Source organism: Mercurialis annua, linkage group LG5, assembly GCF_937616625.2.
Source record: "Mercurialis annua linkage group LG5, ddMerAnnu1.2, whole genome shotgun sequence".
NCBI lineage: Eukaryota > Viridiplantae > Streptophyta > Magnoliopsida > Malpighiales > Euphorbiaceae > Mercurialis > Mercurialis annua.
The window spans coordinates 41,424,096-41,449,312 of record NC_065574.1 but is presented as its reverse complement, the minus strand read 5'-3'; the positions used below and the strand labels follow the sequence as shown (position 1 = coordinate 41,449,312).

Here is a 25,217-nt window from a genome sequence, read left to right as displayed (position 1 = left end):
CACACCTTGCACGATCATCGTATATATCTGCTGCCTTGCAACTCATTCAACCAAAATAAAAACTATCTTTAAAAGTACGTTTTGGTCCCTGAACTTTTTCATATTTCCCGTTTAGTCCCTGCATTGCAATTCACCGGTGCTCGTTACTCGTTACTCGTTCTGTTTACGCGATAGGCGATAATAATTAAAAAAATGCAGGCGCGGACCGCAAAAATGCCAAAAAGGGGTGCAACACGAGGACTTCCCAGGAGGTCACCCATCCTAGTACTGCTCTCGCCCAAGCACGTTTAACTTCGGAGTTCTGAGGGATCCGGTGCATTAGTGCTGGTATGATCGCACCCGTCACACCTTGCACGATCATCGTATATATCTGCTGCCTTGCAACTCATTCAACCAAAATAAAAACTATCTTTAAAAGTACGTTTTGGTCCCTGAACTTTTTCATATTTCCCGTTTAGTCCCTGCATTGCAATTCACCGGTGCTCGTTGCTCGTTGCTCGTTACTCGTTCTGTTTACGCGATAGGCGATAATAATTAAAAAAATGCAGGCGCGGACCGCAAAAATGCCAAAAAGGGGTGCAACACGAGGACTTCCCAGGAGGTCACCCATCCTAGTACTGCTCTCGCCCAAGCACGTTTAGCTTCGGAGTTCTGATGGGATCCGGTGCATTAGTGCTGGTATGATCGCACCCGTCACACCTTGCACGATCATCGTATATATCTGCTGCCTTGCAACTCATTCAACCAAAATAAAAACTATCTTTAAAAGTACGTTTTGGTCCCTGAACTTTTTCATATTTCCCGTTTAGTCCCTGCATTGCAATTCACCGGTGCTCGTTACTCGTTACTCGTTCTGTTTACGCGATAGGCGATAATAATTAAAAAAATGCAGGCGCGGACCGCAAAAATGCAAAAAAGGGGTGCAACACGAGGACTTCCCAGGAGGTCACCCATCCTAGTACTGCTCTCGCCCAAGCACGTTTAACTTCGGAGTTCTGATGGGATCCGGTGCATTAGTGCTGGTATGATCGCACCCGTCACACCTTGCACGATCATCGTATATATCTGCTGCCTTGCAACTCATTCAACCAAAATAAAAACTATCTTTAAAAGTACGTTTTGGTCCCTGAACTTTTTCATATTTCCCGTTTAGTCCCTGCATTGCAATTCACCGGTGCTCGTTGCTCGTTACTCGTTCTGTTTACGCGATAGGCGATAATAATTAAAAAAATGCAGGCGCGGACCGCAAAAATGCCAAAAAGGGGTGCAACACGAGGACTTCCCAGGAGGTCACCCATCCTAGTACTGCTCTCGCCCAAGCACGTTTAACTTCGGAGTTCTGAGGGATCCGGTGCATTAGTGCTGGTATGATCGCACCCGTCACACCTTGCACGATCATCGTATATATCTGCTGCCTTGCAACTCATTCAACCAAAATAAAAACTATCTTTAAAAGTACGTTTTGGTCCCTGAACTTTTTCATATTTCCCGTTTAGTCCCTGCATTGCAATTCACCGGTGCTCGTTGCTCGTTGCTCGTTACTCGTTCTGTTTACGCGATAGGCGATAATAATTAAAAAAATGCAGGCGCGGACCGCAAAAATGCCAAAAAGGGGTGCAACACGAGGACTTCCCAGGAGGTCACCCATCCTAGTACTGCTCTCGCCCAAGCACGTTTAGCTTCGGAGTTCTGATGGGATCCGGTGCATTAGTGCTGGTATGATCGCACCCGTCACACCTTGCACGATCATCGTATATATCTGCTGCCTTGCAACTCATTCAACCAAAATAAAAACTATCTTTAAAAGTACGTTTTGGTCCCTGAACTTTTTCATATTTCCCGTTTAGTCCCTGCATTGCAATTCACCGGTGCTCGTTACTCGTTACTCGTTCTGTTTACGCGATAGGCGATAATAATTAAAAAAATGCAGGCGCGGACCGCAAAAATGCAAAAAAGGGGTGCAACACGAGGACTTCCCAGGAGGTCACCCATCCTAGTACTGCTCTCGCCCAAGCACGTTTAACTTCGGAGTTCTGATGAGATCCGGTGCATTAGTGCTGGTATGATCGCACCCGTCACACCTTGCACGATCATCGTATATATCTGCTGCCTTGCAACTCATTCAACCAAAATAAAAACTATCTTTAAAAGTACGTTTTGGTCCCTGAACTTTTTCATATTTCCCGTTTAGTCCCTGCATTGCAATTCACCGGTGCTCGTTGCTCGTTACTCGTTCTGTTTACGCGATAGGCGATAATAATTAAAAAAATGCAGGCGCGGACCGCAAAAATGCCAAAAAGGGGTGCAACACGAGGACTTCCCAGGAGGTCACCCATCCTAGTACTGCTCTCGCCCAAGCACGTTTAACTTCGGAGTTCTGAGGGATCCGGTGCATTAGTGCTGGTATGATCGCACCCGTCACACCTTGCACGATCATCGTATATATCTGCTGCCTTGCAACTCATTCAACCAAAATAAAAACTATCTTTAAAAGTACGTTTTGGTCCCTGAACTTTTTCATATTTCCCGTTTAGTCCCTGCATTGCAATTCACCGGTGCTCGTTGCTCGTTGCTCGTTACTCGTTCTGTTTACGCGATAGGCGATAATAATTAAAAAAATGCAGGCGCGGACCGCAAAAATGCCAAAAAGGGGTGCAACACGAGGACTTCCCAGGAGGTCACCCATCCTAGTACTGCTCTCGCCCAAGCACGTTTAGCTTCGGAGTTCTGATGGGATCCGGTGCATTAGTGCTGGTATGATCGCACCCGTCACACCTTGCACGATCATCGTATATATCTGCTGCCTTGCAACTCATTCAACCAAAATAAAAACTATCTTTAAAAGTACGTTTTGGTCCCTGAACTTTTTCATATTTCCCGTTTAGTCCCTGCATTGCAATTCACCGGTGCTCGTTACTCGTTACTCGTTCTGTTTACGCGATAGGCGATAATAATTAAAAAAATGCAGGCGCGGACCGCAAAAATGCCAAAAAGGGGTGCAACACGAGGACTTCCCAGGAGGTCACCCATCCTAGTACTGCTCTCGCCCAAGCACGTTTAACTTCGGAGTTCTGATGGGATCCGGTGCATTAGTGCTGGTATGATCGCACCCGTCACACCTTGCACGATCATCGTATATATCTGCTGCCTTGCAACTCATTCAACCAAAATAAAAACTATCTTTAAAAGTACGTTTTGGTCGCTGAACTTTTTCATATTTCCCGTTTAGTCCCTGCATTGCAATTCACCGGTGCTCGTTGCTCGTTGCTCGTTACTCGTTCTGTTTACGCGATAGGCGATAATAATTAAAAAAATGCAGGCGCGGACCGCAAAAATGCCAAAAAGGGGTGCAACACGAGGACTTCCCAGGAGGTCACCCATCCTAGTACTGCTCTCGCCCAAGCACGTTTAGCTTCGGAGTTCTGATGGGATCCGGTGCATTAGTGCTGGTATGATCGCACCCGTCACACCTTGCACGATCATCGTATATATCTGCTGCCTTGCAACTCATTCAACCAAAATAAAAACTATCTTTAAAAGTACGTTTTGGTCCCTGAACTTTTTCATATTTCCCGTTTAGTCCCTGCATTGCAATTCACCGGTGCTCGTTCCTCGTTACTCGTTCTGTTTACGCGATAGGCGATAATAATTAAAAAAATGCAGGCGCGGACCGCAAAAATGCCAAAAAGGGGTGCAACACGAGGACTTCCCAGGAGGTCACCCATCCTAGTACTGCTCTCGCCCAAGCACGTTTAACTTCGGAGTTCTGATGGGATCCGGTGCATTAGTGCTGGTATGATCGCACCCGTCACACCTTGCACGATCATCGTATATATCTGCTGCCTTGCAACTCATTCAACCAAAATAAAAACTATCTTTAAAAGTACGTTTTGGTCCCTGAACTTTTTCATATTTCCCGTTTAGTCCCTGCATTGCAATTCACCGGTGCTCGTTGCTCGTTGCTCGTTACTCGTTCTGTTTACGCGATAGGCGATAATAATTAAAAAAATGCAGGCGCGGACCGCAAAAATGCCAAAAAGGGGTGCAACACGAGGACTTCCCAGGAGGTCACCCATCCTAGTACTGCTCTCGCCCAAGCACGTTTAGCTTCGGAGTTCTGATGGGATCCGGTGCATTAGTGCTGGTATGATCGCACCCGTCACACCTTGCACGATCATCGTATATATCTGCTGCCTTGCAACTCATTCAACCAAAATAAAAACTATCTTTAAAAGTACGTTTTGGTCCCTAAACTTTTTCATATTTCCCGTTTAGTCCCTGCATTGCAATTCACCGGTGCTCGTTGCTCGTTACTCGTTCTGTTTACGCGATAGGCGATAATAATTAAAAAAATGCAGGCGCGGACCGCAAAAATGCAAAAAAGGGGTGCAACACGAGGACTTCCCAGGAGGTCACCCATCCTAGTACTGCTCTCGCCCAAGCACGTTTAACTTCGGAGTTCTGATGGGGTCCGGTGCATTAGTGCTGGTATGATCGCACCCGTCACACCTTGCACGATCATCGTATATATCTGCTGCCTTGCAACTCATTCAACCAAAATAAAAACTATCTTTAAAAATACGTTTTGGTCGCTGAACTTTTTCATATTTCCCGTTTAGTCCCTGCATTGCAATTCACCGGTGCTCGTTACTCGTTCTCGTTACTCGTTCTGTTTACGCGATAGGCGATAATAATTAAAAAAATGCAAGCGCGGACCGCAAAAATGCAAAAAAGGGGTGCAACACGAGGACTTCCCAGGAGGTCACCCATCCTAGTACTGCTCTCGCCCAAGCACGTTTAACTTCGGAGTTCTGATGGGATCCGGTGCATTAGTGCTGGTATGATCGCACCCGTCACACCTTGCACGATCATCGTATATATCTGCTGCCTTGCAACTCATTCAACCAAAATAAAAACTATCTTTAAAAGTACGTTTTGGTCCCTAAACTTTTTCATATTTCCCGTTTAGTCCCTGCATTGCAATTCACCGGTGCTCGTTGCTCGTTACTCGTTCTGTTTACGCGATAGGCGATAATAATTAAAAAAATGCAGGCGCGGACCGCAAAAATGCCAAAAAGGGGTGCAACACGAGGACTTCCCAGGAGGTCACCCATCCTAGTACTGCTCTCGCCCAAGCACGTTTAACTTCGGAGTTCTGATGGGGTCCGGTGCATTAGTGCTGGTATGATCGCACCCGTCACACCTTGCACGATCATCGTATATATCTGCTGCCTTGCAACTCATTCAACCAAAATAAAAACTATCTTTAAAAATACGTTTTGGTCGCTGAACTTTTTCATATTTCCCGTTTAGTCCCTGCATTGCAATTCACCGGTGCTCGTTACTCGTTCTCGTTACTCGTTCTGTTTACGCGATAGGCGATAATAATTAAAAAAATGCAAGCGCGGACCGCAAAAATGCAAAAAAGGGGTGCAACACGAGGACTTCCCAGGAGGTCACCCATCCTAGTACTGCTCTCGCCCAAGCACGTTTAACTTCGGAGTTCTGATGGGATCCGGTGCATTAGTGCTGGTATGATCGCACCCGTCACACCTTGCACGATCATCGTATATATCTGCTGCCTTGCAACTCATTCAACCAAAATAAAAACTATCTTTAAAAGTACGTTTTGGTCCCTGATTTTTTTCATATTTCCCGTTTAGTCCCTGCATTGCAATTCACCGGTGCTCGTTACTCGTTCTGTTTACGCGATAGGCGATAATAATTAAAAAAATGCAGGCGCGGACCGCAAAAATGCAAAAAAGGGGTGCAACACGAGGACTTCCCAGGAGGTCACCCATCCTAGTACTGCTCTCGCCCAAGCACGTTTAACTTCGGAGTTCAGATGGGATCCGGTGCATTAGTGCTGGTATGATCGCAACCGTCACACCTTGCACGATCATCGTATATATCTGCCGCCTTGCAACTCATTCAACCAAAATAAAAACTATCTTTAAAAGTACGTTTTGGTCTCTGAACTTTTTCATATTTCCCGTTTAGTCCCTGCATTGCAATTCACCGGTGCTCGTTACTCGTTCTGTTTACGCGATAGGCGATAATAATTAAAAAAATGCAGGCGCGGACCGCAAAAATGCCAAAAAGGGGTGCAACACGAGGACTTCCCAGGAGGTCACCCATCCTAGTACTGCTCTCGCCCAAGCACGTTTAACTTCGGAGTTCTGATGGGATCCGGTGCATTAGTGCTGGTATGATCGCACCCGTCACACCTTGCACGATCATCGTATATATCTGCTGCCTTGCAACTCATTCAACCAAAATAAAAACTATCTTTAAAAGTACGTTTTGGTCCCTTAACTTTTTCATATTTCCCGTTTAGTCCCTGCATTGCAATTCACCGGTGCTCGTTACTCGTTACTCGTTCTGTTTACGCGATAGGCGATAATAATTAAAAAAATGCAGGCGCGGACCGCAAAAATGCCAAAAAGGGGTGCAACACGAGGACTTCCCAGGAGGTCACCCATCCTAGTACTGCTCTCGCCCAAGCACGTTTAACTTCGGAGTTCTGATGGGATCCGGTGCATTAGTGCTGGTATGATCGCACCCGTCACACCTTGCACGATCATCGTATATATCTGCTGCCTTGCAACTCATTCAACCAAAATAAAAACTATCTTTAAAAGTACGTTTTGGTCGCTGAACTTTTTCATATTTCCCGTTTAGTCCCTGCATTGCAATTCACCGGTGCTCGTTACTCGTTCTGTTTACGCGATAGGCGATAATAATTAAAAAAATGCAGGCGCGGACCGCAAAAATGCCAAAAAGGGGTGCAACACAAGGACTTCCCAGGAGGTCACCCATCCTAGTACTGCTCTCGCCCAAGCACGTTTAGCTTCGGAGTTCTGATGGGATCCGGTGCATTAGTGCTGGTATGATCGCACCCGTCACACCTTGCACGATCATCGTATATATCTGCTGCCTTGCAACTCATTCAACCAAAATAAAAACTATCTTTAAAAGTACGTTTTGGTCCCTAAACTTTTTCATATTTCCCGTTTAGTCCCTGCATTGCAATTCACCGGTGCTCGTTGCTCGTTACTCGTTCTGTTTACGCGATAGGCGATAATAATTAAAAAAATGCAGGCGCGGACCGCAAAAATGCCAAAAAGGGGTGCAACACGAGGACTTCCCAGGAGGTCACCCATCCTAGTACTGCTCTCGCCCAAGCACGTTTAACTTCGGAGTTCTGATGGGGTCCGGTGCATTAGTGCTGGTATGATCGCACCCGTCACACCTTGCACGATCATCGTATATATCTGCTGCCTTGCAACTCATTCAACCAAAATAAAAACTATCTTTAAAAATACGTTTTGGTCGCTGAACTTTTTCATATTTCCCGTTTAGTCCCTGCATTGCAATTCACCGGTGCTCGTTACTCGTTCTCGTTACTCGTTCTGTTTACGCGATAGGCGATAATAATTAAAAAAATGCAAGCGCGGACCGCAAAAATGCAAAAAAGGGGTGCAACACGAGGACTTCCCAGGAGGTCACCCATCCTAGTACTGCTCTCGCCCAAGCACGTTTAACTTCGGAGTTCTGATGGGATCCGGTGCATTAGTGCTGGTATGATCGCACCCGTCACACCTTGCACGATCATCGTATATATCTGCTGCCTTGCAACTCATTCAACCAAAATAAAAACTATCTTTAAAAGTACGTTTTGGTCCCTAAACTTTTTCATATTTCCCGTTTAGTCCCTGCATTGCAATTCACCGGTGCTCGTTGCTCGTTACTCGTTCTGTTTACGCGATAGGCGATAATAATTAAAAAAATGCAGGCGCGGACCGCAAAAATGCCAAAAAGGGGTGCAACACGAGGACTTCCCAGGAGGTCACCCATCCTAGTACTGCTCTCGCCCAAGCACGTTTAACTTCGGAGTTCTGATGGGGTCCGGTGCATTAGTGCTGGTATGATCGCACCCGTCACACCTTGCACGATCATCGTATATATCTGCTGCCTTGCAACTCATTCAACCAAAATAAAAACTATCTTTAAAAGTACGTTTTGGTCGCTGAACTTTTTCATATTTCCCGTTTAGTCCCTGCATTGCAATTCACCGGTGCTCGTTACTCGTTCTCGTTACTCGTTCTGTTTACGCGATAGGCGATAATAATTAAAAAAATGCAAGCGCGGACCGCAAAAATGCAAAAAAGGGGTGCAACACGAGGACTTCCCAGGAGGTCACCCATCCTAGTACTGCTCTCGCCCAAGCACGTTTAACTTCGGAGTTCAGATGGGATCCGGTGCATTAGTGCTGGTATGATCGCACCCGTCACACCTTGCACGATCATCGTATATATCTGCTGCCTTGCAACTCATTCAACCAAAATAAAAACTATCTTTAAAAGTACGTTTTGGTCCCTGATTTTTTTCATATTTCCCGTTTAGTCCCTGCATTGCAATTCACCGGTGCTCGTTACTCGTTCTGTTTACGCGATAGGCGATAATAATTAAAAAAATGCAGGCGCGGACCGCAAAAATGCAAAAATGGGGTGCAACACGAGGACTTCCCAGGAGGTCACCCATCCTAGTACTGCTCTCGCCCAAGCACGTTTAACTTCGGAGTTCAGATGGGATCCGGTGCATTAGTGCTGGTATGATCGCAACCGTCACACCTTGCACGATCATCGTATATATCTGCCGCCTTGCAACTCATTCAACCAAAATAAAAACTATCTTTAAAAGTACGTTTTGGTCTCTGAACTTTTTCATATTTCCCGTTTAGTCCCTGCATTGCAATTCACCGGTGCTCGTTACTCGTTCTGTTTACGCGATAGGCGATAATAATTAAAAAAATGCAGGCGCGGACCGCAAAAATGCCAAAAAGGGGTGCAACACGAGGACTTCCCAGGAGGTCACCCATCCTAGTACTGCTCTCGCCCAAGCACGTTTAACTTCGGAGTTCTGATGGGATCCGGTGCATTAGTGCTGGTATGATCGCACCCGTCACACCTTGCACGATCATCGTATATATCTGCTGCCTTGCAACTCATTCAACCAAAATAAAAACTATCTTTAAAAGTACGTTTTGGTCCCTTAACTTTTTCATATTTCCCGTTTAGTCCCTGCATTGCAATTCACCGGTGCTCGTTACTCGTTACTCGTTCTGTTTACGCGATAGGCGATAATAATTAAAAAAATGCAGGCGCGGACCGCAAAAATGCCAAAAAGGGGTGCAACACGAGGACTTCCCAGGAGGTCACCCATCCTAGTACTGCTCTCGCCCAAGCACGTTTAACTTCGGAGTTCTGATGGGATCCGGTGCATTAGTGCTGGTATGATCGCACCCGTCACACCTTGCACGATCATCGTATATATCTGCTGCCTTGCAACTCATTCAACCAAAAAAAAAAATATCTTTAAAAGTACGTTTTGGTCCCTGAACTTTTTCATATTTCCCGTTTAGTCCCTGCATTGCAATTCACCGGTGCTCGTTGCTCGTTGCTCGTTACTCGTTCTGTTTACGCGATAGGCGATAATAATTAAAAAAATGCAGGCGCGGACCGCAAAAATGCAAAAAAGGGGTGCAACACGAGGACTTCCCAGGAGGTCACCCATCCTAGTACTGCTCTCGCCCAAGCACGTTTAGCTTCGGAGTTCTGATGGGATCCGGTGCATTAGTGCTGGTATGATCGCACCCGTCACACCTTGCACGATCATCGTATATATCTGCTGCCTTGCAACTCATTCAACCAAAATAAAAACTATCTTTAAAAGTACGTTTTGGTCCCTAAACTTTTTCATATTTCCCGTTTAGTCCCTGCATTGCAATTCACCGGTGCTCGTTGCTCGTTACTCGTTCTGTTTACGCGATAGGCGATAATAATTAAAAAAATGCAGGCGCGGACCGCAAAAATGCCAAAAAGGGGTGCAACACGAGGACTTCCCAGGAGGTCACCCATCCTAGTACTGCTCTCGCCCAAGCACGTTTAACTTCGGAGTTCTGATGGGGTCCGGTGCATTAGTGCTGGTATGATCGCACCCGTCACACCTTGCACGATCATCGTATATATCTGCTGCCTTGCAACTCATTCAACCAAAATAAAAACTATCTTTAAAAATACGTTTTGGTCGCTGAACTTTTTCATATTTCCCGTTTAGTCCCTGCATTGCAATTCACCGGTGCTCGTTACTCGTTCTCGTTACTCGTTCTGTTTACGCGATAGGCGATAATAATTAAAAAAATGCAAGCGCGGACCGCAAAAATGCAAAAAAGGGGTGCAACACGAGGACTTCCCAGGAGGTCACCCATCCTAGTACTGCTCTCGCCCAAGCACGTTTAACTTCGGAGTTCTGATGGGATCCGGTGCATTAGTGCTGGTATGATCGCACCCGTCACACCTTGCACGATCATCGTATATATCTGCTGCCTTGCAACTCATTCAACCAAAATAAAAACTATCTTTAAAAGTACGTTTTGGTCCCTTAACTTTTTCATATTTCCCGTTTAGTCCCTGCATTGCAATTCACCGGTGCTCGTTACTCGTTACTCGTTCTGTTTACGCGATAGGCGATAATAATTAAAAAAATGCAGGCGCGGACCGCAAAAATGCCAAAAAGGGGTGCAACACGAGGACTTCCCAGGAGGTCACCCATCCTAGTACTGCTCTCGCCCAAGCACGTTTAACTTCGGAGTTCTGATGGGATCCGGTGCATTAGTGCTGGTATGATCGCACCCGTCACACCTTGCACGATCATCGTATATATCTGCTGCCTTGCAACTCATTCAACCAAAATAAAAAATATCTTTAAAAGTACGTTTTGGTCCCTGAACTTTTTCATATTTCCCGTTTAGTCCCTGCATTGCAATTCACCGGTGCTCGTTACTCGTTCTGTTTACGCGATAGGCGATAATAATTAAAAAAATGCAGGCGCGGACCGCAAAAATGCCAAAAAGGGGTGCAACACGAGGACTTCCCAGGAGGTCACCCATCCTAGTACTGCTCTCGCCCAAGCACGTTTAACTTCGGAGTTCTGATGGGGTCCGGTGCATTAGTGCTGGTATGATCGCACCCGTCACACCTTGCACGATCATCGTATATATCTGCTGCCTTGCAACTCATTCAACCAAAATAAAAACTATCTTTAAAAGTACGTTTTGGTCCCTGAACTTTTTCATATTTCCCGTTTAGTCCCTGCATTGCAATTCACCGGTGCTCGTTGCTCGTTGCTCGTTACTCGTTCTGTTTACGCGATAGGCGATAATAATTAAAAAAATGCAGGCGCGGACCGCAAAAATGCCAAAAAGGGGTGCAACACGAGGACTTCCCAGGAGGTCACCCATCCTAGTACTGCTCTCGCCCAAGCACGTTTAGCTTCGGAGTTCTGATGGGATCCGGTGCATTAGTGCTGGTATGATCGCACCCGTCACACCTTGCACGATCATCGTATATATCTGCTGCCTTGCAACTCATTCAACCAAAATAAAAACTATCTTTAAAAGTACGTTTTGGTCCCTGAACTTTTTCATATTTCCCGTTTAGTCCCTGCATTGCAATTCACCGGTGCTCGTTACTCGTTACTCGTTCTGTTTACGCGATAGGCGATAATAATTAAAAAAATGCAGGCGCGGACCGCAAAAATGCAAAAAAGGGGTGCAACACGAGGACTTCCCAGGAGGTCACCCATCCTAGTACTGCTCTCGCCCAAGCACGTTTAACTTCGGAGTTCTGATGGGATCCGGTGCATTAGTGCTGGTATGATCGCACCCGTCACACCTTGCACGATCATCGTATATATCTGCTGCCTTGCAACTCATTCAACCAAAATAAAAACTATCTTTAAAAGTACGTTTTGGTCCCTGAACTTTTTCATATTTCCCGTTTAGTCCCTGCATTGCAATTCACCGGTGCTCGTTGCTCGTTGCTCGTTACTCGTTCTGTTTACGCGATAGGCGATAATAATTAAAAAAATGCAGGCGCGGACCGCAAAAATGCAAAAAAGGGGTGCAACACGAGGACTTCCCAGGAGGTCACCCATCCTAGTACTGCTCTCGCCCAAGCACGTTTAGCTTCGGAGTTCTGATGGGATCCGGTGCATTAGTGCTGGTATGATCGCACCCGTCACACCTTGCACGATCATCGTATATATCTGCTGCCTTGCAACTCATTCAACCAAAATAAAAACTATCTTTAAAAGTACGTTTTGGTCCCTAAACTTTTTCATATTTCCCGTTTAGTCCCTGCATTGCAATTCACCGGTGCTCGTTGCTCGTTACTCGTTCTGTTTACGCGATAGGCGATAATAATTAAAAAAATGCAGGCGCGGACCGCAAAAATGCCAAAAAGGGGTGCAACACGAGGACTTCCCAGGAGGTCACCCATCCTAGTACTGCTCTCGCCCAAGCACGTTTAACTTCGGAGTTCTGATGGGGTCCGGTGCATTAGTGCTGGTATGATCGCACCCGTCACACCTTGCACGATCATCGTATATATCTGCTGCCTTGCAACTCATTCAACCAAAATAAAAACTATCTTTAAAAATACGTTTTGGTCGCTGAACTTTTTCATATTTCCCGTTTAGTCCCTGCATTGCAATTCACCGGTGCTCGTTACTCGTTCTCGTTACTCGTTCTGTTTACGCGATAGGCGATAATAATTAAAAAAATGCAAGCGCGGACCGCAAAAATGCAAAAAAGGGGTGCAACACGAGGACTTCCCAGGAGGTCACCCATCCTAGTACTGCTCTCGCCCAAGCACGTTTAACTTCGGAGTTCTGATGGGATCCGGTGCATTAGTGCTGGTATGATCGCACCCGTCACACCTTGCACGATCATCGTATATATCTGCTGCCTTGCAACTCATTCAACCAAAATAAAAACTATCTTTAAAAGTACGTTTTGGTCCCTAAACTTTTTCATATTTCCCGTTTAGTCCCTGCATTGCAATTCACCGGTGCTCGTTGCTCGTTACTCGTTCTGTTTACGCGATAGGCGATAATAATTAAAAAAATGCAGGCGCGGACCGCAAAAATGCCAAAAAGGGGTGCAACACGAGGACTTCCCAGGAGGTCACCCATCCTAGTACTGCTCTCGCCCAAGCACGTTTAACTTCGGAGTTCTGATGGGGTCCGGTGCATTAGTGCTGGTATGATCGCACCCGTCACACCTTGCACGATCATCGTATATATCTGCTGCCTTGCAACTCATTCAACCAAAATAAAAACTATCTTTAAAAATACGTTTTGGTCGCTGAACTTTTTCATATTTCCCGTTTAGTCCCTGCATTGCAATTCACCGGTGCTCGTTACTCGTTCTCGTTACTCGTTCTGTTTACGCGATAGGCGATAATAATTAAAAAAATGCAAGCGCGGACCGCAAAAATGCAAAAAAGGGGTGCAACACGAGGACTTCCCAGGAGGTCACCCATCCTAGTACTGCTCTCGCCCAAGCACGTTTAACTTCGGAGTTCTGATGGGATCCGGTGCATTAGTGCTGGTATGATCGCACCCGTCACACCTTGCACGATCATCGTATATATCTGCTGCCTTGCAACTCATTCAACCAAAATAAAAACTATCTTTAAAAGTACGTTTTGGTCCCTGATTTTTTTCATATTTCCCGTTTAGTCCCTGCATTGCAATTCACCGGTGCTCGTTACTCGTTCTGTTTACGCGATAGGCGATAATAATTAAAAAAATGCAGGCGCGGACCGCAAAAATGCAAAAAAGGGGTGCAACACGAGGACTTCCCAGGAGGTCACCCATCCTAGTACTGCTCTCGCCCAAGCACGTTTAACTTCGGAGTTCAGATGGGATCCGGTGCATTAGTGCTGGTATGATCGCAACCGTCACACCTTGCACGATCATCGTATATATCTGCCGCCTTGCAACTCATTCAACCAAAATAAAAACTATCTTTAAAAGTACGTTTTGGTCTCTGAACTTTTTCATATTTCCCGTTTAGTCCCTGCATTGCAATTCACCGGTGCTCGTTACTCGTTCTGTTTACGCGATAGGCGATAATAATTAAAAAAATGCAGGCGCGGACCGCAAAAATGCCAAAAAGGGGTGCAACACGAGGACTTCCCAGGAGGTCACCCATCCTAGTACTGCTCTTGCCCAAGCACGTTTAACTTCGGAGTTCTGATGGGATCCGGTGCATTAGTGCTGGTATGATCGCACCCGTCACACCTTGCACGATCATCGTATATATCTGCTGCCTTGCAACTCATTCAACCAAAATAAAAACTATCTTTAAAAGTACGTTTTGGTCCCTTAACTTTTTCATATTTCCCGTTTAGTCCCTGCATTGCAATTCACCGGTGCTCGTTACTCGTTACTCGTTCTGTTTACGCGATAGGCGATAATAATTAAAAAAATGCAGGCGCGGACCGCAAAAATGCCAAAAAGGGGTGCAACACGAGGACTTCCCAGGAGGTCACCCATCCTAGTACTGCTCTCGCCCAAGCACGTTTAACTTCGGAGTTCTGATGGGATCCGGTGCATTAGTGCTGGTATGATCGCACCCGTCACACCTTGCACGATCATCGTATATATCTGCTGCCTTGCAACTCATTCAACCAAAATAAAAACTATCTTTAAAAGTACGTTTTGGTCCCTGAACTTTTTCATATTTCCCGTTTAGTCCCTGCATTGCAATTCACCGGTGCTCGTTGCTCGTTGCTCGTTACTCGTTCTGTTTACGCGATAGGCGATAATAATTAAAAAAATGCAGGCGCGGACCGCAAAAATGCCAAAAAGGGGTGCAACACGAGGACTTCCCAGGAGGTCACCCATCCTAGTACTGCTCTCGCCCAAGCACGTTTAGCTTCGGAGTTCTGATGGGATCCGGTGCATTAGTGCTGGTATGATCGCACCCGTCACACCTTGCACGATCATCGTATATATCTGCTGCCTTGCAACTCATTCAACCAAAATAAAAACTATCTTTAAAAGTACGTTTTGGTCCCTAAACTTTTTCATATTTCCCGTTTAGTCCCTGCATTGCAATTCACCGGTGCTCGTTGCTCGTTACTCGTTCTGTTTACGCGATAGGCGATAATAATTAAAAAAATGCAGGCGCGGACCGCAAAAATGCCAAAAAGGGGTGCAACACGAGGACTTCCCAGGAGGTCACCCATCCTAGTACTGCTCTCGCCCAAGCACGTTTAACTTCGGAGTTCTGATGGGGTCCGGTGCATTAGTGCTGGTATGATCGCACCCGTCACACCTTGCACGATCATCGTATATATCTGCTGCCTTGCAACTCATTCAACCAAAATAAAAACTATCTTTAAAAATACGTTTTGGTCGCTGAACTTTTTCATATTTCCCGTTTAGTCCCTGCATTGCAATTCACCGGTGCTCGTTACTCGTTCTCGTTACTCGTTCTGTTTACGCGATAGGCGATAATAATTAAAAAAATGCAAGCGCGGACCGCAAAAATGCAAAAAAGGGGTGCAACACGAGGACTTCCCAGGAGGTCACCCATCCTAGTACTGCTCTCGCCCAAGCACGTTTAACTTCGGAGTTCTGATGGGATCCGGTGCATTAGTGCTGGTATGATCGCACCCGTCACACCTTGCACGATCATCGTATATATCTGCTGCCTTGCAACTCATTCAACCAAAATAAAAACTATCTTTAAAAGTACGTTTTGGTCCCTTAACTTTTTCATATTTCCCGTTTAGTCCCTGCATTGCAATTCACCGGTGCTCGTTACTCGTTACTCGTTCTGTTTACGCGATAGGCGATAATAATTAAAAAAATGCAGGCGCGGACCGCAAAAATGCCAAAAAGGGGTGCAACACGAGGACTTCCCAGGAGGTCACCCATCCTAGTACTGCTCTCGCCCAAGCACGTTTAACTTCGGAGTTCTGATGGGATCCGGTGCATTAGTGCTGGTATGATCGCACCCGTCACACCTTGCACGATCATCGTATATATCTGCTGCCTTGCAACTCATTCAACCAAAATAAAAACTATCTTTAAAAGTACGTTTTGGTCCCTTAACTTTTTCATATTTCCCGTTTAGTCCCTGCATTGCAATTCACCGGTGCTCGTTACTCGTTACTCGTTCTGTTTACGCGATAGGCGATAATAATTAAAAAAATGCAGGCGCGGACCGCAAAAATGCCAAAAAGGGGTGCAACACGAGGACTTCCCAGGAGGTCACCCATCCTAGTACTGCTCTCGCCCAAGCACGTTTAACTTCGGAGTTCTGATGGGATCCGGTGCATTAGTGCTGGTATGATCGCACCCGTCACACCTTGCACGATCATCGTATATATCTGCTGCCTTGCAACTCATTCAACCAAAATAAAAACTATCTTTAAAAGTACGTTTTGGTCCCTGAACTTTTTCATATTTCCCGTTTAGTCCCTGCATTGCAATTCACCGGTGCTCGTTGCTCGTTGCTCGTTACTCGTTCTGTTTACGCGATAGGCGATAATAATTAAAAAAATGCAGGCGCGGACCGCAAAAATGCCAAAAAGGGGTGCAACACGAGGACTTCCCAGGAGGTCACCCATCCTAGTACTGCTCTCGCCCAAGCACGTTTAGCTTCGGAGTTCTGATGGGATCCGGTGCATTAGTGCTGGTATGATCGCACCCGTCACACCTTGCACGATCATCGTATATATCTGCTGCCTTGCAACTCATTCAACCAAAATAAAAACTATCTTTAAAAGTACGTTTTGGTCCCTAAACTTTTTCATATTTCCCGTTTAGTCCCTGCATTGCAATTCACCGGTGCTCGTTGCTCGTTACTCGTTCTGTTTACGCGATAGGCGATAATAATTAAAAAAATGCAGGCGCGGACCGCAAAAATGCCAAAAAGGGGTGCAACACGAGGACTTCCCAGGAGGTCACCCATCCTAGTACTGCTCTCGCCCAAGCACGTTTAACTTCGGAGTTCTGATGGGGTCCGGTGCATTAGTGCTGGTATGATCGCACCCGTCACACCTTGCACGATCATCGTATATATCTGCTGCCTTGCAACTCATTCAACCAAAATAAAAACTATCCTTAAAAATACGTTTTGGTCGCTGAACTTTTTCATATTTCCCGTTTAGTCCCTGCATTGCAATTCACCGGTGCTCGTTACTCGTTCTCGTTACTCGTTCTGTTTACGCGATAGGCGATAATAATTAAAAAAATGCAAGCGCGGACCGCAAAAATGCAAAAAAGGGGTGCAACACGAGGACTTCCCAGGAGGTCACCCATCCTAGTACTGCTCTCGCCCAAGCACGTTTAACTTCGGAGTTCTGATGGGATCCGGTGCATTAGTGCTGGTATGATCGCACCCGTCACACCTTGCACGATCATCGTATATATCTGCTGCCTTGCAACTCATTCAACCAAAATAAAAACTATCTTTAAAAGTACGTTTTGGTCCCTGATTTTTTTCATATTTCCCGTTTAGTCCCTGCATTGCAATTCACCGGTGCTCGTTACTCGTTCTGTTTACGCGATAGGCGATAATAATTAAAAAAATGCAGGCGCGGACCGCAAAAATGCAAAAAAGGGGTGCAACACGAGGACTTCCCAGGAGGTCACCCATCCTAGTACTGCTCTCGCCCAAGCACGTTTAACTTCGGAGTTCAGATGGGATCCGGTGCATTAGTGCTGGTATGATCGCAACCGTCACACCTTGCACGATCATCGTATATATCTGCCGCCTTGCAACTCATTCAACCAAAATAAAAACTATCTTTAAAAGTACGTTTTGGTCTCTGAACTTTTTCATATTTCCCGTTTAGTCCCTGCATTGCAATTCACCGGTGCTCGTTACTCGTTCTGTTTACGCGATAGGCGATAATAATTAAAAAAATGCAGGCGCGGACCGCAAAAATGCAAAAAAGGGGTGCAACACGAGGACTTCCCAGGAGGTCACCCATCCTAGTACTGCTCTCGCCCAAGCACGTTTAACTTCGGAGTTCTGATGGGATCCGGTGCATTAGTGCTGGTATGATCGCACCCGTCACACCTTGCACGATCATCGTATATATCTGCTGCCTTGCAACTCATTCAACCAAAATAAAAACTATCTTTAAAAGTACGTTTTGGTCCCTTAACTTTTTCATATTTCCCGTTTAGTCCCTGCATTGCAATTCACCGTTGCTCGTTGCTCGTTACTCGTTACTCGTTCTGTTTATGCGATAGGCGATAATAATTAATAAAATGCACGCGCGGACCGCAAAAATGCAAAAAACGGGTGCAACACGAGGACTTCCCAGGAGGTCACCCATCCTAGTACTGCTCTCGCCCAAGCACGTTTAACTTCGGAGTTCTGATGGGATCCGGTGCATTAGTGCTGGTATGATCGCACCCGTCACACCTTGCACGATCATCGTATATATCTGCCGCCTTGCAACTCATTCAACCAAAATAAAAACTATCTTTAAAAGTACGTTTTGGTCCCTGATTTTTTTCATATTTCCCGTTTAGTCCCTGCATTGCAATTCACCGGTGCTCGTTACTCGTTCTGTTTACGCGATAGGCGATAATAATTAAAAAAATGCAGGCGCGGACCGCAAAAATGCAAAAAAGGGGTGCAACACGAGGACTTCCCAGGAGGTCACCCATCCTAGTACTGCTCTCGCCCAAGCACGTTTAACTTCGGAGTTCAGATGGGATCCGGTGCATTAGTGCTGGTATGATCGCAACCGTCACACCTTGCACGATCATCGTATATATCTGCCGCCTTGCAACTCATTCAACCAAAATAAAAACTATCTTTAAAAGTACGTTTTGGTCTCTGAACTTTTTCATATTTCCCGTTTAGTCCCTGCATTGCAATTCACCGGTGCTCGTTACTCGTTCTGTTTACGCGATAGGCGATAATAATTAAAAAAATGCAGGCGCGGACCGCAAAAATGCCAAAAAGGGGTGCAACACGAGGACTTCCCAGGAGGTCACCCATCCTAGTACTGCTCTCGCCCAAGCACGTTTAACTTCGGAGTTCTGATGGGATCCGGTGCATTAGTGCTGGTATGATCGCACCCGTCACACCTTGCACGATCATCGTATATATCTGCTGCCTTGCAACTCATTCAACCAAAATAAAAACTATCTTTAAAAGTACGTTTTGGTCCCTTAACTTTTTCATATTTCCCGTTTAGTCCCTGCATTGCAATTCACCGTTGCTCGTTGCTCGTTACTCGTTACTCGTTCTGTTTATGCGATAGGCGATAATAATTAATAAAATGCACGCGCGGACCGCAAAAATGCAAAAAACGGGTGCAACACGAGGACTTCCCAGGAGGTCACCCATCCTAGTACTGCTCTCGCCCAAGCACGTTTAACTTCGGAGTTCTGATGGGATCCGGTGCATTAGTGCTGGTATGATCGCACCCGTCACACCTTGCACGATCATCGTATATATCTGCTGCCTTGCAACTCATTCAACCAAAATAAAAACTATCTTTAAAAGTACGTTTTGGTCCCTAAACTTTTTCATATTTCCCGTTTAGTCCCTGCATTGCAATTCACCGGTGCTCGTTACTCGTTCTGTTTACGCGATAGGCGATAATAATTAAAAAAATGCAGGCGCGGACCGCAAAAATGCCAAAAAGGGGTGCAACACGAGGACTTCCCAGGAGGTCACCCATCCTAGTACTGCTCTCGCCCAAGCACGTTTAACTTCGGAGTTCTGATGGGGTCCGGTGCATTAGTGCTGGTATGATCGCACCCGTCACACCTTGCACGATCATCGTATATATCTGCTGCCTTGCAACTCATTCAACCAAAATAAAAACTATCTTTAAAAATACGTTTTGGTCGCTGAACTTTTTCATATTTCCCGTTTAGTCCCTGCATTGCAATTCACCGGTGCTCGTTACTCGTTCTCGTTACTCGTTCTGTTTACGCGATAGGCGATAATAATTAAAAAAATGCAAGCGCGGACCGCAAAAATGCAAAAAAGGGGTGCAACACGAGGACTTCCCAGGAGGTCACCCATCCTAGTACTGCTCTCGCCCAAGCACGTTTAACTTCGGAGTTCTGATGGGATCCGGTGCATTAGTGCTGGTATGATCGCACCCGTCACACCTTGCACGATCATCGTATATATCTGCTGCCTTGCAACTCATTCAACCAAAATAAAAACTATCTTTAAAAGTACGTTTTGGTCCCTTAACTTTTTCATATTTCCCGTTTAGTCCCTGCATTGCAATTCACCGGTGCTCGTTACTCGTTACTCGTTCTGTTTACGCGATAGGCGATAATAATTAAAAAAATGCAGGCGCGGACCGCAAAAATGCCAAAAAGGGGTGCAACACGAGGACTTCCCAGGAGGTCACCCATCCTAGTACTGCTCTCGCCCAAGCACGTTTAACTTCGGAGTTCTGATGGGATCCGGTGCATTAGTGCTGGTATGATCGCACCCGTCACACCTTGCACGATCATCGTATATATCTGCTGCCTTGCAACTCATTCAACCAAAATAAAAACTATCTTTAAAAGTACGTTTTGGTCCCTGAACTTTTTCATATTTCCCGTTTAGTCCCTGCATTGCAATTCACCGGTGCTCGTTGCTCGTTGCTCGTTACTCGTTCTGTTTACGCGATAGGCGATAATAATTAAAAAAATGCAGGCGCGGACCGCAAAAATGCCAAAAAGGGGTGCAACACGAGGACTTCCCAGGAGGTCACCCATCCTAGTACTGCTCTCGCCCAAGCACGTTTAGCTTCGGAGTTCTGATGGGATCCGGTGCATTAGTGCTGGTATGATCGCACCCGTCACACCTTGCACGATCATCGTATATATCTGCTGCCTTGCAACTCATTCAACCAAAATAAAAACTATCTTTAAAAGTACGTTTTGGTCCCTAAACTTTTTCATATTTCCCGTTTAGTCCCTGCATTGCAATTCACCGGTGCTCGTTGCTCGTTACTCGTTCTGTTTACGCGATAGGCGATAATAATTAAAAAAATGCAGGCGCGGACCGCAAAAATGCCAAAAAGGGGTGCAACACGAGGACTTCCCAGGAGGTCACCCATCCTAGTACTGCTCTCGCCCAAGCACGTTTAACTTCGGAGTTCTGATGGGGTCCGGTGCATTAGTGCTGGTATGATCGCACCCGTCACACCTTGCACGATCATCGTATATATCTGCTGCCTTGCAACTCATTCAACCAAAATAAAAACTATCCTTAAAAATACGTTTTGGTCGCTGAACTTTTTCATATTTCCCGTTTAGTCCCTGCATTGCAATTCACCGGTGCTCGTTACTCGTTCTCGTTACTCGTTCTGTTTACGCGATAGGCGATAATAATTAAAAAAATGCAAGCGCGGACCGCAAAAATGCAAAAAAGGGGTGCAACACGAGGACTTCCCAGGAGGTCACCCATCCTAGTACTGCTCTCGCCCAAGCACGTTTAACTTCGGAGTTCTGATGGGATCCGGTGCATTAGTGCTGGTATGATCGCACCCGTCACACCTTGCACGATCATCGTATATATCTGCTGCCTTGCAACTCATTCAACCAAAATAAAAACTATCTTTAAAAGTACGTTTTGGTCCCTGATTTTTTTCATATTTCCCGTTTAGTCCCTGCATTGCAATTCACCGGTGCTCGTTACTCGTTCTGTTTACGCGATAGGCGATAATAATTAAAAAAATGCAGGCGCGGACCGCAAAAATGCAAAAAAGGGGTGCAACACGAGGACTTCCCAGGAGGTCACCCATCCTAGTACTGCTCTCGCCCAAGCACGTTTAACTTCGGAGTTCTGATGGGATCCGGTGCATTAGTGCTGGTATGATCGCAACCGTCACACCTTGCACGATCATCGTATATATCTGCCGCCTTGCAACTCATTCAACCAAAATAAAAACTATCTTTAAAAGTACGTTTTGGTCTCTGAACTTTTTCATATTTCCCGTTTAGTCCCTGCATTGCAATTCACCGGTGCTCGTTACTCGTTCTGTTTACGCGATAGGCGATAATAATTAAAAAAATGCAGGCGCGGACCGCAAAAATGCCAAAAAGGGGTGCAACACGAGGACTTCCCAGGAGGTCACCCATCCTAGTACTGCTCTCGCCCAAGCACGTTTAACTTCGGAGTTCTGATGGGATCCGGTGCATTAGTGCTGGTATGATCGCACCCGTCACACCTTGCACGATCATCGTATATATCTGCTGCCTTGCAACTCATTCAACCAAAATAAAAACTATCTTTAAAAGTACGTTTTGGTCCCTTAACTTTTTCATATTTCCCGTTTAGTCCCTGCATTGCAATTCACCGTTGCTCGTTGCTCGTTACTCGTTACTCGTTCTGTTTATGCGATAGGCGATAATAATTAATAAAATGCACGCGCGGACCGCAAAAATGCAAAAAACGGGTGCAACACGAGGACTTCCCAGGAGGTCACCCATCCTAGTACTGCTCTCGCCCAAGCACGTTTAACTTCGGAGTTCTGATGGGATCCGGTGCATTAGTGCTGGTATGATCGCACCCGTCACACCTTGCACGATCATCGTATATATCTGCCGCCTTGCAACTCATTCAACCAAAATAAAAACTATCTTTAAAAGTACGTTTTGGTCCCTGATTTTTTTCATATTTCCCGTTTAGTCCCTGCATTGCAATTCACCGGTGCTCGTTACTCGTTCTGTTTACGCGATAGGCGATAATAATTAAAAAAATGCAGGCGCGGACCGCAAAAATGCAAAAAAGGGGTGCAACACGAGGACTTCCCAGGAGGTCACCCATCCTAGTACTGCTCTCGCCCAAGCACGTTTAACTTCGGAGTTCAGATGGGATCCGGTGCATTAGTGCTGGTATGATCGCAACCGTCACACCTTGCACGATCATCGTATATATCTGCCGCCTTGCAACTCATTCAACCAAAATAAAAACTATCTTTAAAAGTACGTTTTGGTCTCTGAACTTTTTCATATTTCCCGTTTAGTCCCTGCATTGCAATTCACCGGTGCTCGTTACTCGTTCTGTTTACGCGATAGGCGATAATAATTAAAAAAATGCAGGCGCGGACCGCAAAAATGCCAAAAAGGGGTGCAACACGAGGACTTCCCAGGAGGTCACCCATCCTAGTACTGCTCTCGCCCAAGCACGTTTAACTTCGGAGTTCTGATGGGATCCGGTGCATTAGTGCTGGTATGATCGCACCCGTCACACCTTGCACGATCATCGTATATATCTGCTGCCTTGCAACTCATTCAACCAAAATAAAAACTATCTTTAAAAGTACGTTTTGGTCCCTTAACTTTTTCATATTTCCCGTTTAGTCCCTGCATTGCAATTCACCGTTGCTCGTTGCTCGTTACTCGTTACTCGTTCGGTTTATGCGATAGGCGATAATAATTAATAAAATGCACGCGCGGACCGCAAAAATGCAAAAAACGGGTGCAACACGAGGACTTCCCAGGAGGTCACCCATCCTAGTACTGCTCTCGCCCAAGCACGTTTAACTTCGGAGTTCTGATGGGATCCGGTGCATTAGTGCTGGTATGATCGCACCCGTCACACCTTGCACGATCATCGTATATATCTGCTGCCTTGCAACTCATTCAACCAAAATAAAAACTATCTTTAAAAGTACGTTTTGGTCCCTAAACTTTTTCATATTTCCCGTTTAGTCCCTGCATTGCAATTCACCGGTGCTCGTTACTCGTTCTGTTTACGCGATAGGCGATAATAATTAAAAAAATGCAGGCGCGGACCGCAAAAATGCCAAAAAGGGGTGCAACACGAGGACTTCCCAGGAGGTCACCCATCCTAGTACTGCTCTCGCCCAAGCACGTTTAACTTCGGAGTTCTGATGGGGTCCGGTGCATTAGTGCTGGTATGATCGCACCCGTCACACCTTGCACGATCATCGTATATATCTGCTGCCTTGCAACTCATTCAACCAAAATAAAAACTATCTTTAAAAATACGTTTTGGTCGCTGAACTTTTTCATATTTCCCGTTTAGTCCCTGCATTGCAATTCACCGGTGCTCGTTACTCGTTCTCGTTACTCGTTCTGTTTACGCGATAGGCGATAATAATTAAAAAAATGCAAGCGCGGACCGCAAAAATGCAAAAAAGGGGTGCAACACGAGGACTTCCCAGGAGGTCACCCATCCTAGTACTGCTCTCGCCCAAGCACGTTTAACTTCGGAGTTCTGATGGGATCCGGTGCATTAGTGCTGGTATGATCGCACCCGTCACACCTTGCACGATCATCGTATATATCTGCTGCCTTGCAACTCATTCAACCAAAATAAAAACTATCTTTAAAAGTACGTTTTGGTCCCTGATTTTTTTCATATTTCCCGTTTAGTCCCTGCATTGCAATTCACAGGTGCTCGTTACTCGTTCTGTTTACGCGATAGGCGATAATAATTAAAAAAATGCAGGCGCGGACCGCAAAAATGCAAAAAAGGGGTGCAACACGAGGACTTCCCAGGAGGTCACCCATCCTAGTACTGCTCTCGCCCAAGCACGTTTAACTTCGGAGTTCAGATGGGATCCGGTGCATTAGTGCTGGTATGATCGCAACCGTCACACCTTGCACGATCATCGTATATATCTGCTGCCTTGCAACTCATTCAACCAAAATAAAAACTATCTTTAAAAGTACGTTTTGGTCCCTTAACTTTTTCATATTTCCCGTTTAGTCCCTGCATTGCAATTCACCGTTGCTCGTTGCTCGTTACTCGTTACTCGTTCTGTTTATGCGATAGGCGATAATAATTAATAAAATGCACGCGCGGACCGCAAAAATGCAAAAAACGGGTGCAACACGAGGACTTCCCAGGAGGTCACCCATCCTAGTACTGCTCTCGCCCAAGCACGTTTAACTTCGGAGTTCTGATGGGATCCGGTGCATTAGTGCTGGTATGATCGCACCCGTCACACCTTGCACGATCATCGTATATATCTGCTGCCTTGCAACTCATTCAACCAAAATAAAAACTATCTTTAAAAGTACGTTTTGGTCCCTAAACTTTTTCATATTTCCCGTTTAGTCCCTGCATTGCAATTCACCGGTGCTCGTTGCTCGTTACTCGTTACTCGTTCTGTTTATGCGATAGGCGATAATAATTAATAAAATGCACGCGCGGACCGCAAAAATGCAAAAAACGGGTGCAACACGAGGACTTCCCAGGAGGTCACCCATCCTAGTACTGCTCTCGCCCAAGCACGTTTAACTTCGGAGTTCTGATGGGATCCGGTGCATTAGTGCTGGTATGATCGCACCCGTCACACCTTGCACGATCATCGTATATATCTGCTGCCTTGCAACTCATTCAA

The 25,217-nt window shown here is 45.8% G+C and overlaps 73 non-coding genes across 73 annotated transcripts; all 73 read right to left on the bottom strand.

The window, feature by feature from the left end:
* Positions 1-223: 223 nt before the first annotated feature.
* Positions 224-341, bottom strand: LOC126685068 (5S ribosomal RNA). The gene has a single exon (XR_007643223.1). It is a non-coding gene; the product is annotated as a 5S ribosomal RNA (ribosomal RNA).
* Positions 342-573: 232 nt separating this feature from the next.
* Positions 574-692, bottom strand: LOC126684332 (5S ribosomal RNA). The gene has a single exon (XR_007642515.1). It is a non-coding gene; the product is annotated as a 5S ribosomal RNA (ribosomal RNA).
* A 225-nt stretch (positions 693-917) lies between these two features.
* LOC126684312 (5S ribosomal RNA) lies at positions 918-1,036 on the bottom strand. Its single transcript, XR_007642496.1, has one exon. It is a non-coding gene; the product is annotated as a 5S ribosomal RNA (ribosomal RNA).
* Positions 1,037-1,261: 225 nt separating this feature from the next.
* On the bottom strand, positions 1,262-1,379 carry LOC126685067 (5S ribosomal RNA). The gene has a single exon (XR_007643222.1). It is a non-coding gene; the product is annotated as a 5S ribosomal RNA (ribosomal RNA).
* A 232-nt stretch (positions 1,380-1,611) lies between these two features.
* On the bottom strand, positions 1,612-1,730 carry LOC126684331 (5S ribosomal RNA). Its single transcript, XR_007642514.1, has one exon. It is a non-coding gene; the product is annotated as a 5S ribosomal RNA (ribosomal RNA).
* A 225-nt stretch (positions 1,731-1,955) lies between these two features.
* On the bottom strand, positions 1,956-2,074 carry LOC126684404 (5S ribosomal RNA). The gene has a single exon (XR_007642583.1). It is a non-coding gene; the product is annotated as a 5S ribosomal RNA (ribosomal RNA).
* Positions 2,075-2,299: 225 nt separating this feature from the next.
* On the bottom strand, positions 2,300-2,417 carry LOC126685066 (5S ribosomal RNA). Its single transcript, XR_007643221.1, has one exon. It is a non-coding gene; the product is annotated as a 5S ribosomal RNA (ribosomal RNA).
* A 232-nt stretch (positions 2,418-2,649) lies between these two features.
* On the bottom strand, positions 2,650-2,768 carry LOC126684330 (5S ribosomal RNA). The gene has a single exon (XR_007642513.1). It is a non-coding gene; the product is annotated as a 5S ribosomal RNA (ribosomal RNA).
* Positions 2,769-2,993: 225 nt separating this feature from the next.
* Positions 2,994-3,112, bottom strand: LOC126684300 (5S ribosomal RNA). The gene has a single exon (XR_007642485.1). It is a non-coding gene; the product is annotated as a 5S ribosomal RNA (ribosomal RNA).
* Positions 3,113-3,344: 232 nt separating this feature from the next.
* LOC126684329 (5S ribosomal RNA) lies at positions 3,345-3,463 on the bottom strand. The gene has a single exon (XR_007642512.1). It is a non-coding gene; the product is annotated as a 5S ribosomal RNA (ribosomal RNA).
* Positions 3,464-3,688: 225 nt separating this feature from the next.
* On the bottom strand, positions 3,689-3,807 carry LOC126684288 (5S ribosomal RNA). The gene has a single exon (XR_007642474.1). It is a non-coding gene; the product is annotated as a 5S ribosomal RNA (ribosomal RNA).
* Positions 3,808-4,039: 232 nt separating this feature from the next.
* LOC126684328 (5S ribosomal RNA) lies at positions 4,040-4,158 on the bottom strand. The gene has a single exon (XR_007642511.1). It is a non-coding gene; the product is annotated as a 5S ribosomal RNA (ribosomal RNA).
* Positions 4,159-4,383: 225 nt separating this feature from the next.
* Positions 4,384-4,502, bottom strand: LOC126684848 (5S ribosomal RNA). The gene has a single exon (XR_007643015.1). It is a non-coding gene; the product is annotated as a 5S ribosomal RNA (ribosomal RNA).
* Positions 4,503-4,733: 231 nt separating this feature from the next.
* LOC126684276 (5S ribosomal RNA) lies at positions 4,734-4,852 on the bottom strand. The gene has a single exon (XR_007642463.1). It is a non-coding gene; the product is annotated as a 5S ribosomal RNA (ribosomal RNA).
* A 225-nt stretch (positions 4,853-5,077) lies between these two features.
* On the bottom strand, positions 5,078-5,196 carry LOC126684847 (5S ribosomal RNA). The gene has a single exon (XR_007643014.1). It is a non-coding gene; the product is annotated as a 5S ribosomal RNA (ribosomal RNA).
* Positions 5,197-5,427: 231 nt separating this feature from the next.
* Positions 5,428-5,546, bottom strand: LOC126684265 (5S ribosomal RNA). Its single transcript, XR_007642452.1, has one exon. It is a non-coding gene; the product is annotated as a 5S ribosomal RNA (ribosomal RNA).
* Positions 5,547-5,764: 218 nt separating this feature from the next.
* Positions 5,765-5,883, bottom strand: LOC126684670 (5S ribosomal RNA). The gene has a single exon (XR_007642842.1). It is a non-coding gene; the product is annotated as a 5S ribosomal RNA (ribosomal RNA).
* Positions 5,884-6,101: 218 nt separating this feature from the next.
* Positions 6,102-6,220, bottom strand: LOC126684252 (5S ribosomal RNA). The gene has a single exon (XR_007642440.1). It is a non-coding gene; the product is annotated as a 5S ribosomal RNA (ribosomal RNA).
* Positions 6,221-6,445: 225 nt separating this feature from the next.
* Positions 6,446-6,564, bottom strand: LOC126684241 (5S ribosomal RNA). Its single transcript, XR_007642429.1, has one exon. It is a non-coding gene; the product is annotated as a 5S ribosomal RNA (ribosomal RNA).
* Positions 6,565-6,782: 218 nt separating this feature from the next.
* Positions 6,783-6,901, bottom strand: LOC126684577 (5S ribosomal RNA). Its single transcript, XR_007642750.1, has one exon. It is a non-coding gene; the product is annotated as a 5S ribosomal RNA (ribosomal RNA).
* A 225-nt stretch (positions 6,902-7,126) lies between these two features.
* LOC126684846 (5S ribosomal RNA) lies at positions 7,127-7,245 on the bottom strand. Its single transcript, XR_007643013.1, has one exon. It is a non-coding gene; the product is annotated as a 5S ribosomal RNA (ribosomal RNA).
* A 231-nt stretch (positions 7,246-7,476) lies between these two features.
* LOC126684229 (5S ribosomal RNA) lies at positions 7,477-7,595 on the bottom strand. Its single transcript, XR_007642418.1, has one exon. It is a non-coding gene; the product is annotated as a 5S ribosomal RNA (ribosomal RNA).
* Positions 7,596-7,820: 225 nt separating this feature from the next.
* Positions 7,821-7,939, bottom strand: LOC126684844 (5S ribosomal RNA). Its single transcript, XR_007643011.1, has one exon. It is a non-coding gene; the product is annotated as a 5S ribosomal RNA (ribosomal RNA).
* Positions 7,940-8,170: 231 nt separating this feature from the next.
* Positions 8,171-8,289, bottom strand: LOC126684262 (5S ribosomal RNA). The gene has a single exon (XR_007642450.1). It is a non-coding gene; the product is annotated as a 5S ribosomal RNA (ribosomal RNA).
* Positions 8,290-8,507: 218 nt separating this feature from the next.
* Positions 8,508-8,626, bottom strand: LOC126684669 (5S ribosomal RNA). The gene has a single exon (XR_007642841.1). It is a non-coding gene; the product is annotated as a 5S ribosomal RNA (ribosomal RNA).
* Positions 8,627-8,844: 218 nt separating this feature from the next.
* On the bottom strand, positions 8,845-8,963 carry LOC126684217 (5S ribosomal RNA). Its single transcript, XR_007642407.1, has one exon. It is a non-coding gene; the product is annotated as a 5S ribosomal RNA (ribosomal RNA).
* Positions 8,964-9,188: 225 nt separating this feature from the next.
* Positions 9,189-9,307, bottom strand: LOC126684206 (5S ribosomal RNA). The gene has a single exon (XR_007642396.1). It is a non-coding gene; the product is annotated as a 5S ribosomal RNA (ribosomal RNA).
* A 232-nt stretch (positions 9,308-9,539) lies between these two features.
* On the bottom strand, positions 9,540-9,658 carry LOC126684326 (5S ribosomal RNA). Its single transcript, XR_007642510.1, has one exon. It is a non-coding gene; the product is annotated as a 5S ribosomal RNA (ribosomal RNA).
* A 225-nt stretch (positions 9,659-9,883) lies between these two features.
* On the bottom strand, positions 9,884-10,002 carry LOC126684843 (5S ribosomal RNA). The gene has a single exon (XR_007643010.1). It is a non-coding gene; the product is annotated as a 5S ribosomal RNA (ribosomal RNA).
* Positions 10,003-10,233: 231 nt separating this feature from the next.
* Positions 10,234-10,352, bottom strand: LOC126684195 (5S ribosomal RNA). The gene has a single exon (XR_007642385.1). It is a non-coding gene; the product is annotated as a 5S ribosomal RNA (ribosomal RNA).
* A 225-nt stretch (positions 10,353-10,577) lies between these two features.
* On the bottom strand, positions 10,578-10,696 carry LOC126684183 (5S ribosomal RNA). The gene has a single exon (XR_007642374.1). It is a non-coding gene; the product is annotated as a 5S ribosomal RNA (ribosomal RNA).
* A 218-nt stretch (positions 10,697-10,914) lies between these two features.
* On the bottom strand, positions 10,915-11,033 carry LOC126684841 (5S ribosomal RNA). The gene has a single exon (XR_007643009.1). It is a non-coding gene; the product is annotated as a 5S ribosomal RNA (ribosomal RNA).
* A 232-nt stretch (positions 11,034-11,265) lies between these two features.
* Positions 11,266-11,384, bottom strand: LOC126684325 (5S ribosomal RNA). Its single transcript, XR_007642509.1, has one exon. It is a non-coding gene; the product is annotated as a 5S ribosomal RNA (ribosomal RNA).
* Positions 11,385-11,609: 225 nt separating this feature from the next.
* Positions 11,610-11,728, bottom strand: LOC126684172 (5S ribosomal RNA). Its single transcript, XR_007642363.1, has one exon. It is a non-coding gene; the product is annotated as a 5S ribosomal RNA (ribosomal RNA).
* Positions 11,729-11,960: 232 nt separating this feature from the next.
* Positions 11,961-12,079, bottom strand: LOC126684324 (5S ribosomal RNA). The gene has a single exon (XR_007642508.1). It is a non-coding gene; the product is annotated as a 5S ribosomal RNA (ribosomal RNA).
* A 225-nt stretch (positions 12,080-12,304) lies between these two features.
* LOC126684840 (5S ribosomal RNA) lies at positions 12,305-12,423 on the bottom strand. The gene has a single exon (XR_007643008.1). It is a non-coding gene; the product is annotated as a 5S ribosomal RNA (ribosomal RNA).
* Positions 12,424-12,654: 231 nt separating this feature from the next.
* LOC126684160 (5S ribosomal RNA) lies at positions 12,655-12,773 on the bottom strand. Its single transcript, XR_007642352.1, has one exon. It is a non-coding gene; the product is annotated as a 5S ribosomal RNA (ribosomal RNA).
* Positions 12,774-12,998: 225 nt separating this feature from the next.
* Positions 12,999-13,117, bottom strand: LOC126684839 (5S ribosomal RNA). The gene has a single exon (XR_007643007.1). It is a non-coding gene; the product is annotated as a 5S ribosomal RNA (ribosomal RNA).
* A 231-nt stretch (positions 13,118-13,348) lies between these two features.
* LOC126684148 (5S ribosomal RNA) lies at positions 13,349-13,467 on the bottom strand. Its single transcript, XR_007642341.1, has one exon. It is a non-coding gene; the product is annotated as a 5S ribosomal RNA (ribosomal RNA).
* A 218-nt stretch (positions 13,468-13,685) lies between these two features.
* LOC126684668 (5S ribosomal RNA) lies at positions 13,686-13,804 on the bottom strand. Its single transcript, XR_007642840.1, has one exon. It is a non-coding gene; the product is annotated as a 5S ribosomal RNA (ribosomal RNA).
* A 218-nt stretch (positions 13,805-14,022) lies between these two features.
* LOC126684797 (5S ribosomal RNA) lies at positions 14,023-14,141 on the bottom strand. The gene has a single exon (XR_007642966.1). It is a non-coding gene; the product is annotated as a 5S ribosomal RNA (ribosomal RNA).
* Positions 14,142-14,366: 225 nt separating this feature from the next.
* On the bottom strand, positions 14,367-14,485 carry LOC126684136 (5S ribosomal RNA). The gene has a single exon (XR_007642329.1). It is a non-coding gene; the product is annotated as a 5S ribosomal RNA (ribosomal RNA).
* Positions 14,486-14,717: 232 nt separating this feature from the next.
* On the bottom strand, positions 14,718-14,836 carry LOC126684322 (5S ribosomal RNA). Its single transcript, XR_007642506.1, has one exon. It is a non-coding gene; the product is annotated as a 5S ribosomal RNA (ribosomal RNA).
* Positions 14,837-15,061: 225 nt separating this feature from the next.
* On the bottom strand, positions 15,062-15,180 carry LOC126684837 (5S ribosomal RNA). Its single transcript, XR_007643005.1, has one exon. It is a non-coding gene; the product is annotated as a 5S ribosomal RNA (ribosomal RNA).
* Positions 15,181-15,411: 231 nt separating this feature from the next.
* Positions 15,412-15,530, bottom strand: LOC126684125 (5S ribosomal RNA). The gene has a single exon (XR_007642318.1). It is a non-coding gene; the product is annotated as a 5S ribosomal RNA (ribosomal RNA).
* A 225-nt stretch (positions 15,531-15,755) lies between these two features.
* Positions 15,756-15,874, bottom strand: LOC126684114 (5S ribosomal RNA). The gene has a single exon (XR_007642307.1). It is a non-coding gene; the product is annotated as a 5S ribosomal RNA (ribosomal RNA).
* A 225-nt stretch (positions 15,875-16,099) lies between these two features.
* On the bottom strand, positions 16,100-16,218 carry LOC126684103 (5S ribosomal RNA). The gene has a single exon (XR_007642296.1). It is a non-coding gene; the product is annotated as a 5S ribosomal RNA (ribosomal RNA).
* A 232-nt stretch (positions 16,219-16,450) lies between these two features.
* LOC126684321 (5S ribosomal RNA) lies at positions 16,451-16,569 on the bottom strand. Its single transcript, XR_007642505.1, has one exon. It is a non-coding gene; the product is annotated as a 5S ribosomal RNA (ribosomal RNA).
* Positions 16,570-16,794: 225 nt separating this feature from the next.
* Positions 16,795-16,913, bottom strand: LOC126684836 (5S ribosomal RNA). The gene has a single exon (XR_007643004.1). It is a non-coding gene; the product is annotated as a 5S ribosomal RNA (ribosomal RNA).
* Positions 16,914-17,144: 231 nt separating this feature from the next.
* Positions 17,145-17,263, bottom strand: LOC126684092 (5S ribosomal RNA). Its single transcript, XR_007642285.1, has one exon. It is a non-coding gene; the product is annotated as a 5S ribosomal RNA (ribosomal RNA).
* Positions 17,264-17,481: 218 nt separating this feature from the next.
* Positions 17,482-17,600, bottom strand: LOC126684666 (5S ribosomal RNA). The gene has a single exon (XR_007642838.1). It is a non-coding gene; the product is annotated as a 5S ribosomal RNA (ribosomal RNA).
* A 218-nt stretch (positions 17,601-17,818) lies between these two features.
* LOC126684081 (5S ribosomal RNA) lies at positions 17,819-17,937 on the bottom strand. Its single transcript, XR_007642274.1, has one exon. It is a non-coding gene; the product is annotated as a 5S ribosomal RNA (ribosomal RNA).
* A 232-nt stretch (positions 17,938-18,169) lies between these two features.
* On the bottom strand, positions 18,170-18,288 carry LOC126684458 (5S ribosomal RNA). Its single transcript, XR_007642636.1, has one exon. It is a non-coding gene; the product is annotated as a 5S ribosomal RNA (ribosomal RNA).
* Positions 18,289-18,506: 218 nt separating this feature from the next.
* On the bottom strand, positions 18,507-18,625 carry LOC126684665 (5S ribosomal RNA). The gene has a single exon (XR_007642837.1). It is a non-coding gene; the product is annotated as a 5S ribosomal RNA (ribosomal RNA).
* A 218-nt stretch (positions 18,626-18,843) lies between these two features.
* On the bottom strand, positions 18,844-18,962 carry LOC126684070 (5S ribosomal RNA). Its single transcript, XR_007642263.1, has one exon. It is a non-coding gene; the product is annotated as a 5S ribosomal RNA (ribosomal RNA).
* Positions 18,963-19,194: 232 nt separating this feature from the next.
* Positions 19,195-19,313, bottom strand: LOC126684457 (5S ribosomal RNA). Its single transcript, XR_007642635.1, has one exon. It is a non-coding gene; the product is annotated as a 5S ribosomal RNA (ribosomal RNA).
* A 218-nt stretch (positions 19,314-19,531) lies between these two features.
* Positions 19,532-19,650, bottom strand: LOC126684835 (5S ribosomal RNA). The gene has a single exon (XR_007643003.1). It is a non-coding gene; the product is annotated as a 5S ribosomal RNA (ribosomal RNA).
* Positions 19,651-19,881: 231 nt separating this feature from the next.
* On the bottom strand, positions 19,882-20,000 carry LOC126684058 (5S ribosomal RNA). The gene has a single exon (XR_007642252.1). It is a non-coding gene; the product is annotated as a 5S ribosomal RNA (ribosomal RNA).
* A 225-nt stretch (positions 20,001-20,225) lies between these two features.
* On the bottom strand, positions 20,226-20,344 carry LOC126684046 (5S ribosomal RNA). The gene has a single exon (XR_007642241.1). It is a non-coding gene; the product is annotated as a 5S ribosomal RNA (ribosomal RNA).
* A 232-nt stretch (positions 20,345-20,576) lies between these two features.
* On the bottom strand, positions 20,577-20,695 carry LOC126684320 (5S ribosomal RNA). Its single transcript, XR_007642504.1, has one exon. It is a non-coding gene; the product is annotated as a 5S ribosomal RNA (ribosomal RNA).
* Positions 20,696-20,920: 225 nt separating this feature from the next.
* LOC126684834 (5S ribosomal RNA) lies at positions 20,921-21,039 on the bottom strand. Its single transcript, XR_007643002.1, has one exon. It is a non-coding gene; the product is annotated as a 5S ribosomal RNA (ribosomal RNA).
* Positions 21,040-21,270: 231 nt separating this feature from the next.
* LOC126684034 (5S ribosomal RNA) lies at positions 21,271-21,389 on the bottom strand. Its single transcript, XR_007642230.1, has one exon. It is a non-coding gene; the product is annotated as a 5S ribosomal RNA (ribosomal RNA).
* A 218-nt stretch (positions 21,390-21,607) lies between these two features.
* LOC126684585 (5S ribosomal RNA) lies at positions 21,608-21,726 on the bottom strand. The gene has a single exon (XR_007642758.1). It is a non-coding gene; the product is annotated as a 5S ribosomal RNA (ribosomal RNA).
* A 218-nt stretch (positions 21,727-21,944) lies between these two features.
* On the bottom strand, positions 21,945-22,063 carry LOC126684022 (5S ribosomal RNA). The gene has a single exon (XR_007642218.1). It is a non-coding gene; the product is annotated as a 5S ribosomal RNA (ribosomal RNA).
* A 232-nt stretch (positions 22,064-22,295) lies between these two features.
* LOC126684456 (5S ribosomal RNA) lies at positions 22,296-22,414 on the bottom strand. The gene has a single exon (XR_007642634.1). It is a non-coding gene; the product is annotated as a 5S ribosomal RNA (ribosomal RNA).
* A 218-nt stretch (positions 22,415-22,632) lies between these two features.
* LOC126684664 (5S ribosomal RNA) lies at positions 22,633-22,751 on the bottom strand. Its single transcript, XR_007642836.1, has one exon. It is a non-coding gene; the product is annotated as a 5S ribosomal RNA (ribosomal RNA).
* Positions 22,752-22,969: 218 nt separating this feature from the next.
* On the bottom strand, positions 22,970-23,088 carry LOC126684010 (5S ribosomal RNA). The gene has a single exon (XR_007642207.1). It is a non-coding gene; the product is annotated as a 5S ribosomal RNA (ribosomal RNA).
* Positions 23,089-23,320: 232 nt separating this feature from the next.
* On the bottom strand, positions 23,321-23,439 carry LOC126684454 (5S ribosomal RNA). Its single transcript, XR_007642632.1, has one exon. It is a non-coding gene; the product is annotated as a 5S ribosomal RNA (ribosomal RNA).
* Positions 23,440-23,657: 218 nt separating this feature from the next.
* Positions 23,658-23,776, bottom strand: LOC126684833 (5S ribosomal RNA). Its single transcript, XR_007643001.1, has one exon. It is a non-coding gene; the product is annotated as a 5S ribosomal RNA (ribosomal RNA).
* Positions 23,777-24,007: 231 nt separating this feature from the next.
* LOC126683998 (5S ribosomal RNA) lies at positions 24,008-24,126 on the bottom strand. Its single transcript, XR_007642196.1, has one exon. It is a non-coding gene; the product is annotated as a 5S ribosomal RNA (ribosomal RNA).
* A 218-nt stretch (positions 24,127-24,344) lies between these two features.
* LOC126684663 (5S ribosomal RNA) lies at positions 24,345-24,463 on the bottom strand. The gene has a single exon (XR_007642835.1). It is a non-coding gene; the product is annotated as a 5S ribosomal RNA (ribosomal RNA).
* Positions 24,464-24,695: 232 nt separating this feature from the next.
* Positions 24,696-24,814, bottom strand: LOC126684453 (5S ribosomal RNA). Its single transcript, XR_007642631.1, has one exon. It is a non-coding gene; the product is annotated as a 5S ribosomal RNA (ribosomal RNA).
* Positions 24,815-25,046: 232 nt separating this feature from the next.
* LOC126684452 (5S ribosomal RNA) lies at positions 25,047-25,165 on the bottom strand. The gene has a single exon (XR_007642630.1). It is a non-coding gene; the product is annotated as a 5S ribosomal RNA (ribosomal RNA).
* Positions 25,166-25,217: the final 52 nt, after the last annotated feature.